This window comes from Carassius auratus, chromosome 9, assembly GCF_003368295.1.
Source record: "Carassius auratus strain Wakin chromosome 9, ASM336829v1, whole genome shotgun sequence".
NCBI lineage: Eukaryota > Metazoa > Chordata > Actinopteri > Cypriniformes > Cyprinidae > Carassius > Carassius auratus.
The window spans coordinates 29617387-29628069 of record NC_039251.1 but is presented as its reverse complement, the minus strand read 5'-3'; the positions used below and the strand labels follow the sequence as shown (position 1 = coordinate 29628069).

Sequence of the window (10683 nt, the reverse complement as noted above, 5' to 3'; positions counted from 1 at the left end):
TTCGAAGCTGTCAATCACACATTGCGAGGTATATCTGTACACTTGCCCAAACTGCCCATATAATGAATGACGTTGTTATGCTGCACAACGAAGCTCTTACTGTATTCATGTCGATATTGTGAATACAGCGATAAACAGACTCTGTCAACTCGATGCTCATCACTGCAGCGTTTCATGTGGTGGGAAAAAAATAAAATAAATATTGCTATAATCAACACTTCCACGATTTGTTAATCTAGACAGTTGTAATAGTAAATTAAATGTAGTAAAATTATTTGAGAGGGGTTCCACATGTAATACTGATTTTGTATGCAAAGATGTCAGCCAATCACAACAGCTGACGTTTACTCAGAGTCTCACAGCAGACACGCCCCTTCAAACAGAGCATTCAAGCCAGAGGGATAAAATCAGGATACAAAAATGCCTTTTATTTCTACATTTTAAATGTCAAAATACTAACAATATGAGTACACCTCAGCAAACATAAAAAAAAAAAAAAACATTACAAAAAAAGAAAATAATCCACATAGTGGGACCTTTAAAGCTAATGGTTTACACAATCAGACAATCAAATATCCAGAATTACCCCCAGGAGAGGATCAACCATCCATGGGAAAAAAATATTTTTAAAGTTTAATCTGATAACTGAACTGATAGATGCTAAATATGAAGCAGGACGATGACTGACTCCATGATGCAGCCGATTAGAAAGCAGGTCTCTAAAACATATATGCAACAGCTCAATAAACAAGTTAAAGGGTGATGACATGAGAAATCAAATTGGCCTGGATCTTTTGGCATATAAGAGGTCTGTGTACCATTTAAACATCATGGAGGTTTCATAGCTTAAGACATCCTCTTCATTATAAACTAAGCATTTATTTAATCAATCTCAAAAAACGACTTGGATCCTATGGGACAAGGTCCTTCACTTAGCACTAGTCGTTTGCATAAACTCCTGAGCATCACATCAACATAGGTCCCACTTACCACTGCCTCTTGATTACTCTGAATGCAAGCGTTGCGCAAAAACAAATCGAAATTACAAATCACTGCCACCATTTTTTTCTACACTGGATGACATAGTCACTTAAGTCTGCCGTCAGTTGGACAAAAGGAGTGAAAGAATACTTGCTTTGATGCGTTTGGTTTAAACAGCCCCTTCACATCTTTGTACAGATATCAGAAAGATCCCTGAGACAGGAACTAGTGGATAATTTATTTTTAATAACATCCGTTTGGTTTTGGATCATGATTTATTCTGTAAACTGGGCTCAGTGTCATGGAGAGTTCACAAAGAGTTAATGTTGAGAGATAAAGCAGTATTAGATCTGACTGCAGCTGCATCACACTGTAAGTAAATTATTTCAGATTGCTTTGTCTGGAAATAACCATCTTATTTTTATTTTGTTGTCAAAACACTCAAAACATGCAATAGCAAGGAGGTTTTGATACTGTTTCCTGTGCAGTGATGTTAGCCAATCATAACAGTGACTGATTACTGACTGAAGTCCTAAAGGATCCACCCCTTAAAGGGATAGTTCACCAAAAAAGAAAAAAATGTAAGTTTATCTGTGTGACGAGTGGGGTGGGGCCGTGGGAATGGCGCGAGGCCTGTGGAGTGATTGGAAATGAGCGACACCTGTTCGACCCATCGTTCTCGAGTCCCACAGAGGAAATGGAAGGATATAAAACAGGAGCGATGACAGTGATGGACAAGAGAGGACCAGGCCTGGATTTTAGTTTGTCTTTTGGTTTTGTCTGTGCGTGGCAGTCGGCTGTGAGGGGCTGACGTGCTGTTTTGTGTTTATTTGATTATTAAAGTTTGGTTTGATTGTCCGCCGGTTCCCGCCTCCTTCTTCCCGGGGATTTTGAAGTTTTAATGCGTTACAATCTGCTTACCCCCAGGGCATCCAAGATGTAGGTGATTTTGTTTTCTACAGTAAAACACAAACAAAGATTTTTAACATAAACCATTGCAGTCTGTCAGTCTTATAATAGAAGTGGATGGGAAAAATGGTCATGCGTGTCTTGATTTGTGAGTACTAAGTTGCATTTCCATCTCTGATGTGAGCAACACGCGGGCACTTTAAATCCTGATACTCATCATCCAGAGTTCAGTCAACAGCCGATCATCATGAAGTGAAGGTTAATAGAGAATGTTTAAAGACTAACGCACTTACAGTGTTTTGAGAGGTGGCAGTTGTAAAGCTTTATGGAGGTTAAAGGGTCAGTGGCCCCACTTCTCTATCCGCCTTCCTTTCACTCTTTGACTTTCTTTGTTTTTAAATTTGGAACTTGTTTTCCATTAAAAAGTCATAGATCATACAGATTACCATTAGCTAGAAGAGCATGACTACAAAATATGGATCAGACTGCCCACTATTTGCATTGCATTATGAATGGAACATTTGACCATCTACCAAAATATTTTCTGCATACACTGTAACCATTTTTACTTTCTGCTAAAGATCCATAATAGCAAACCACTGGATTTGCTACATGAATTTAAGAATCCTCAAAACAAGAATTTATCATAAAAATAAATAAATAAATAAAAACCTTCAGAAAGAATTCCAACAAACATATTCACAATACAAACTTAATTGAGAAAAACCTACACATCAAGGTAGATACTGTAGAAAAAGCACTACAGATTTCCTAAAGCATTTCTGGTTGGGCAAAAGCATGTAAAAATGACTTTTCAGATTAGTGGATTTAAGTCTCTTCAAGATTACTGGTAATTCAATTTTTTCAGATAGAACTTGACAATTACACACAAAAAGCACAATTTCAACATTTTAGGTCTACCTTAAAAAAAAAAAAAATCTATGATGTAAATGTCAGTGTTTTACTTTCAAGATCCTCACTGATGTGTTGTGTTCCTACATTTCCATATGTGTTATTTGAAGACGTTTATTTTCTTCTAAATCATAGAAAAATAGTAATTATATGACTAATATTGTTTAATAAAACATGATGAGAAATTTGTTTATGCTGTGAAACCCTAAGAAGTTGGTAGTCGAGCTCCCCTAACATGAAGTGAGGTCTGCTATCCAATGGGACAGACACCAGGGAATCCATATTGTCTGACCTTCTCTGGAGGAGCTTGGAGATCATCTCAAATCCCTGAGGACCTAGAAACAGCTAAGAGTGAGATAGAGAGAGAGAGAGAGAGAGAGATAGAGATAGAGAGAGAGAGAGAGAGAGAGATGAGAAAAATATGAGATTAGAGACAAAGGACATGTGTCGATTTGCAAGAAATTTACATAAAACAGCAACCGGAACATATATAGTATTGAAAAAAAAAAAAAAAAGACAAAAAAATAATTATGATTCACAGTTGTCATCTTTGCAAAATAATTAAATGAGAACACAATTATAAGTCTTGCTGATGCAAACTGCACTCTTCAATTTGGCCATTTGTAAAGAATCCCAATACTTTCATTAAAACTTAAAAAATGCAATCAAGTAATTCAAATAATAATTAAATATCTCCTTTAGTACTGTAAAAATACTGTAAAGTCCTGCTAATTATCTTAATCCACCTAAAGCTAAGCTACACACAACTAGAGCCGAAGCTTTTAAAGATAGCAGACAAGAGATGCTCAAGACTTTATCAGTTGATAAATCACCACAGAAGCCACAGTCTAGGACTCATGCATAAATCAGTTTTACATAAAGAATCATACATATGGTGTTGAGCACTCATCTCTCAGGGGAACTGCAGTATGGAAGATATTGAAATGACAAGCTACAGTTGTATTCTTTATTATGAAACAATGACATTGACCATGTTCATTAAATTAATGAGAACAGTACTGGAGAAATGTGGTCCAATCGAATTATCATGCTATACTTATTCAATGATGAGAGCCATTACCGCTCTAAGAGCAGTTATTAAATATATATAAATAAATATATATATAATTATTATTTTTTTTACTAGTGCAGCTTTTACTTTCCATACATGACTAAATTAAGCAAATAACCTAAGTAAAATAAATCAAAGAAGAATTTATTTTTGCACCACCCCTATTGTGATGAAACTTTTTAATCATCTCATTCACAAAGCTGAATTTTGATCCTTCATGTACCATAATGTAGAGTACATCCTAAGCATATATGAATACTGTACGTTTAAATGTCATAGCAGCAATGGGACCCAAAAGAGGCTAAAAGATCACACAGTTTATTATTATTATTATTATTATTATTATTAATAGTTCAATGCATTTTTTTTTTAAATGTACTCAAGATCTAGATGAGTTTGTTTCTTCAAATGAAAGGAGACACCTAATATTACATCACTTGCTCACCAGTGGATCTTCTGCAGTCCATAAATTAACATCTTGTAAAGTGAAAAGCTGCTTGTTTGTAAGAAATGAATCCATCAATAAGATATTTTTGTCTTTAAAATGCTTCCAGGCTAAAATCAAGTCCCGTATTCATACTACTGATTGCTAATGGATTACTAGGATGTTTTTTTATCAGCTGTCTGGACTTTCATTCTAACGGCACCCATTCACTGGAGTGGATCCAGTGGGGAGTCATGTAATGCTAAATTTCTCCAAATCTGTTCCCATGAGGAAGCAAACTCATCTACAACTTGGAGGGCATGAGGACGAGTACATTCACATTTCTAACTATTCCTTTAAACTTATTATAATTATTGATTTTTTTTAAAGAAGTACCTACAGAACACCTTGAAAGTAAAAAAAGCAGTTTAGCAACAATGCAAAATATGAAGGTGGCTCATAAAGAAGCATTGTTCCATTTTTAAATGTCATGGTGAAAAATCTGTGCCTGGTGTAAGTGAACCTTAATATTGCTGCATCCCTCGTTCAACTGACTTTATGTAAAAATCACTGTACTCCACATCCTGTGCTATCTAAAATCACTCTGTTCCCTAAATGATTTTAACAGCCAAATAACAATAAAACGGAATGGATGTGGCAGTTTCACTGACATGATCTGCTCAGCAGATCTTTTGTACAGATAGCACTCCTGCAGGGATGCTAAACAAAGGCAGAAAATATACTTAAAAAAAACAAGCAGGCAACAAATGCACACTTCTATGCTGAAAGTACAAAGTGATTTCATTCCAGAAGATAGATGCACATTTCCTGTACTCTCCAGAGACTATTACAAAATCTTTCCAAGTTTGTTTGTCTTTTTGTCCTTGTGTGATGCATTTATTGTTTTAAATGCCCCAGCAGAGTCTTTTCCTTTAAATGTAGTTATATCGTTATTTTTTCTCATTGTATTTATTTCTACCATCACAGAAAGTGTTGTTTGTTCACGAATGGATGACTTCAGAAAAACTCAAGAAATGTCAAGGTTATACTTCACACTAAATGTGTTTTGCTTAAAGAAAATAAAGCCTATTTTTGCACTCATTAGGGTTTACTATAGTGACAATTGTTAGTGTTTATCCCCTAACTGTCAAGTGAACAAATCTCATTTATATTACTGTAATTTGATTATATACCGTATTTTCCAGACTATAAGTTGCACTTTTTTTAATAGTTTGGCTGGTCCTGCGACTTATAGTCAGGTGCGACTTATTTATCAAAATTAATTTGACATGAACCAACTGAAATTAACCAATAGAAAACATTACCGTCTACAGCCGCGAGAGGGCTGCTCAGTGCTCCTGTAGTCTACACTGAAGACTTAGAGCGCCCTCTCGCGGCTGTAGACGGTAATGTCTTCTCTTGGTTCTAAATAAATGCAATTTACAATCCAGTGCGACTTATATATGTTTTTTTCCTCATCATGACGTATTTTTGGACTGATGCGACTTATACTCAGGTGTGACTTATAGTCCGAAAAATACGGTAAAGTGTATTTGTCAAGCAGGACTGTACATCATGATAGTTTTTTAAATCATAATTTACATTTTTATGTAAAAACGTACATATATCACTGAGTCTAGACAGGAAAGTCAGATTATTGTAATGACCGTGCCATTAAAATAGTTATATATTTATAATTATTATTTAATGTATAATTTATATGGAGTATTATGTGATCGCTTACTATGATTATTTTATCTTGGACAATGTGCCATTGTATTTACAGCCTGTTTGATGGATTATTTCTCTATTCTTTTGAAATATCTAGCTGGTTCAGTTGGTCTGACACTGGAGAGCCTCAGAGAAACTCATAAATCCAGCCACACTCTCAATCTGTCAGATTAAATACAAGCATCTGGATACTGCTTTGCATAATGCTGTCAAGCAAACATCAGTCCCTTTAAATTCTCTTACGTAATTAGAATAATACAGATTTATACATTTAAAATATGAACGTTAGCACCACAAACCATCCTAAAATCAGCCTGTTAAATAAAAAGGTATTCAATTCAATTTCAGATGTTATATTTTTTTTAAGCATTCCGTCAATCTGCAATTATTTCCTGTAAAAGCAATAGTCTTTAAATTAGCTGTATCATCTAATCCCCCATACAGTTCATCGCGCTAAATAATTTGAATCAGCAGCAAATGTCCTGATTTATAAAGTACAAATGTGAAATATTAATCGCTGCTCTTCACACTGTCACTGTCAGGTTTAATGGTAGTGAATGGGCAGCCTTTGAACTTTACTGTTGTTGACTTTGGAGTGACACGTGCAGAGAATAGTGGAGAGACGGGCACACAAAGGCCATCCCACATCTAAAGGTGTCAGTGGGATAGCTGCCGTCGAAATGTCAACTACGTGAGGAACATTAGAACAGGATGTAAGTCAGGTACTACAGTGCTCAATGTTGGCACAGGGGACCACCCCTATCATTGACGATTACTCATCAAAAACACTACATACTGCCCGCATTCTGAGCCTACCGTTTTGTAATATTAGTAGTAGTACCACTTTTTCATGTCTTTTTGATGTTTTATCATGACCATATACTTTAAATACAATGTCACACTTTCTACCATAAATTAGTCATAACATTCACATAATCCACCCAAAACAATGTTTATAAGTGTCTTTTTTCTTTCTCTCCCTCTGTGTTTTTTTCTTTCTTTTTTTTTTTTTTCATGCCACTAAACACAGTGTGGTGGACACAGACCAACACATCAGGTCCACAGTTGGGTCTTCGTGTTTTATTGTTTTACCCTAGATGGGTTTATATGGAACAATGTCACACAACATTTCCATATTGGCTTAGTTTGGTCAGTTTTAATGAATACAATTTCACTATTTTTCTGTTTAGAGCTGCAAAAAATGTAACCACACTTTTTTTTATGGTGGAATACTGAGAGAAATATTTTCAGTTTGACATTATAACTAGTTCATTCTTTTCTGTGTGATTTCTAACAATGTATCAAAATATTTGGTGCAGAATGGAACTAATTGGAGTCAGAGCCAGCATTCGTGTTCACACAACCACAAAGACCAAAAACAAAGACAAGTCATTATTTTTATTTATTGTTTAATCATTTTTTAACACTCTTACGCTCACCATCTTATGTTTATGATAATATACACAGGTGGTCAAAAGTTTGGAATAATTCAAATATGAAATGATAATACGGGATAGTCTGTCATCAGTCATAGGCAACTTAGTGAATGGATTTTTATCATTGTACAATGCTAAGACACGTTTATATTCAAACAAGATGGAAAAGTTAATATTACATCCAATTAAAATAATAATAATGAAAATAAATAAATAAAAACATAATAAAATAATTTGTGTGTGTGTGTGTGTGTGTCTGAGGATTCGTGCATGCATATCATACCAGAACACCGTTTATCTGAAAGTCCTTTAGAATCCTGGTGCACTCAATGGATGTGTTATGACTGTGTGATCTTCTGTTTCCTACACAGATCTACTGTGAAAGTGAGCTTTATTCACAGTGGACTGCACTCTAGGGTCACAAATAAGCAGTTCATGTTATAATTAATTAATGTGTCGGCAGACTTACAAATATGAACTGTAATGCTGAGGCACAAGGTTACAACGTAATGTGATCTAATTTCCTTTGTGAACAGGTTTTTATCAGTTCTCTGATCTTTGACAGAATTTATAATTTATGCTGCTGTACTGATCCAGACCAAGACAAGGTAAGCCAAGCTTCAAACTATCCATTATATATGTGACCAACTGAACCAGCTAGATATTTCATCCATCCCTCAAATGAAATTTTTTTTAAAAAAAGTCCCCTAGATAAAACTGGTTGTAGAAGAAAACATTATACTTCACATATAATTAATTTATAGACTTATTTAGAATCATTTCTCGCCTCATTTTGTAGTTGGTCATCACTCTTTGTGAAAGCAAGCATCTCAGGTAGAGAGGTGATGAGCTCTTGGGCACTGGACGATACCATATTTCCCTCGTTCAGGTATTTCTCCACCTCTCGTGTCAGGATAGAGCAGTCTGGGTTTCTCCGTTCCAGTTCTTTCACTGAGTAAGCATTATCACTGTCACCCCCAGCCCTCCGCTGACTAACAAAATTTTTGAGGAAGCTGTCCATGTACTGCTTCATATCAGTCCCATCTGACCAGGGCAGAGGATCCTGAGCACCCAGCACATACAGTATGTCTCAAATGAGAAAGCAATGTTCCGTATAAAGATAGAAAAAAGGTTCATCGTCTTGAGAGAGCTCGTGTTTAGATGAAAGCATCCACCTGAGATTCTCTAATCTGGGCCACTAAACGACCCACAGCTGCACAAGACAACTCGGCTGCAGTGGCCGGAAAGGGTCCGAACATCTGTTTTATGTGCCCTGGTTTTAATCTAGTGTTTGTTGTGAAATTTTTTAAATGAGAAGACTCCGGCACTTTGTAAAGAAACATACAATATTTAGTTTGCATGCACAAAAACACAAATGTAGATGTTCAAAATTAACCTGGGGTAAATACAGACTATAGTACTAAACAAAACAGTTTATTAAGAGCGAAAAAAAAAAAAAAAAACATTGGATAATTTCTGGCATATTGCTATGCAGGTACTAAGGTTCTTTTGGGGGGTGTTTCCTGTGGTATTGCTAGGTGGGTTGTTCATTACAGCCATTTTACAAATACATCTTAGTGTTAAACTTTGACAGTATCTTTATAATAACTATGCTAATTTCTTCTAGAATCTCATTTAGGAGCAAAGATAGCAAGTATCTGTTAAATGGCACCTGCTTCTGTGATATGGATTATTACACTTGCTTTAATAAGTACCGCTAATACGTCTTCTGAAACTACACGGTACTTTGAGTGGAACAGACTATATTCAAGCCAAAATATAAGAATATTTAAAAATCACCATTTAAATTCAACAAAAGAAAGTAAGTCATGCTGTTTTGTAATGTCAAGAGGATGAACATTTTTCAATTCTGAGTGAACTCTCCTTTAATGCATGTTATGCCCATTATTTAAAGCTATCACTTACTTGTTACTATCTGGAGTGTGAAGAAGTGTAGAAAAGAGACAAGAAGAGGTTGTGCAAAATGGCTTGAAGGAGACTTTGTATGAGTCAGAGACATGGTACCGTATCTGAGTCATGGCATATGAGAACATTAGGGGACTCAGTGCTGGACAGTTTTTGTGTGGATATTTCAGTCTCCAAAAACTCTACAGTGTGCTCTTTATGTAACAAGAAGCATATTACAAAGAACTTGAAGGACCTGCGGATAAAGAAAAGTTTGGAAGTGAACATGAAAACTCACAGCAAGAAGATCAAGCCAGAAGGCATGAGTCGCATCTGGGTAAATTTGGTCTGCCAGTTAATCTACAAGAATATTTTCCAATGGTCATGCATTGAGGAAAGAAGTAAGTCCGATTCGATGGCCTTTAAGCAGAGATGTATAAAGTACTAGAGACCCATACTTGAGTAAAAGTACAAGTGCTCTATCAAAAAAGTGACTTGAGTAGAAGTTGAAGTGCTCTTTAAGCACCACACTTAAGTAGAAGTACTAAAGTATTCAAAAATTTTTGTACTTAAGTATTGCAAGTAGTCTATTTTAAAATTTACTACTCAAGTACTGAAAGTAAAAGTAGAAGTATTGTGTTATGTAGCTATTAAAGAAAGTAGTCAAAAGTTTGAACATATTGTTTTTACTATTTAAAATGATTAACCTAAAGCACAATCACAATTCCTTTGACTGTAACTTCTTGTAAACAAAAAACGGTTACTAGGGTTAGTTAGCCCAATTTGCAAAATGATGTCATTAATAACTTACCCTCATGTTGTTTCAAACCCGTAAGACATCAGAGGGTCATTTAGAATTTTTTGAAGCATCGAAAATACATTTTGGTCCAAAAATAGCAAAAACTACGACTTTATTCAGCATTGTCTTCTCTTCCGTACGTGTCTGTTGTAAGACAGTTAAAAACAAAGCAGTTTGTGATATCTGGTTCGCGAACGAATCATTCGATGTAACCGGATCTTTTTGAAACAGTCCACCAAATCGGATTGAATCGTTTTAGACAGTTCGCGTCTCCAATACGCATTGATCCACAGTTGAATTAAGCTGTTAACTTGTTTAATGTGTCTGACACTCCCTCTGAGTTAAAACAAACCAATATCCCGGAGTAATTCATTGACTCAAACAGTACACTGACTGAACTGCTGTGAAGAGAGAACTGAAGATGAACACCGAGCCGAGCCAGATAATGACTCGTTCACGAGTCAAGAACCGTTTCTGTCAGACGCGTCTGATTCGTGAACTGATGAGCTGATGA

General features: G+C 35.6%; 1 long non-coding RNA gene across 1 annotated transcript in view; it reads right to left on the bottom strand.

The window, feature by feature from the left end:
- Positions 1–2892: 2892 nt before the first annotated feature.
- The window catches only part of LOC113108989 (uncharacterized), a 32155-nt gene continuing 24364 nt past the window's right edge, over positions 2893–10683 (bottom strand). The window contains exon 5 of the long non-coding RNA XR_003292833.1: positions 2893–3147. This is a non-coding gene — a long non-coding RNA (uncharacterized LOC113108989). The remainder of the gene's footprint in view (positions 3148–10683) is intronic.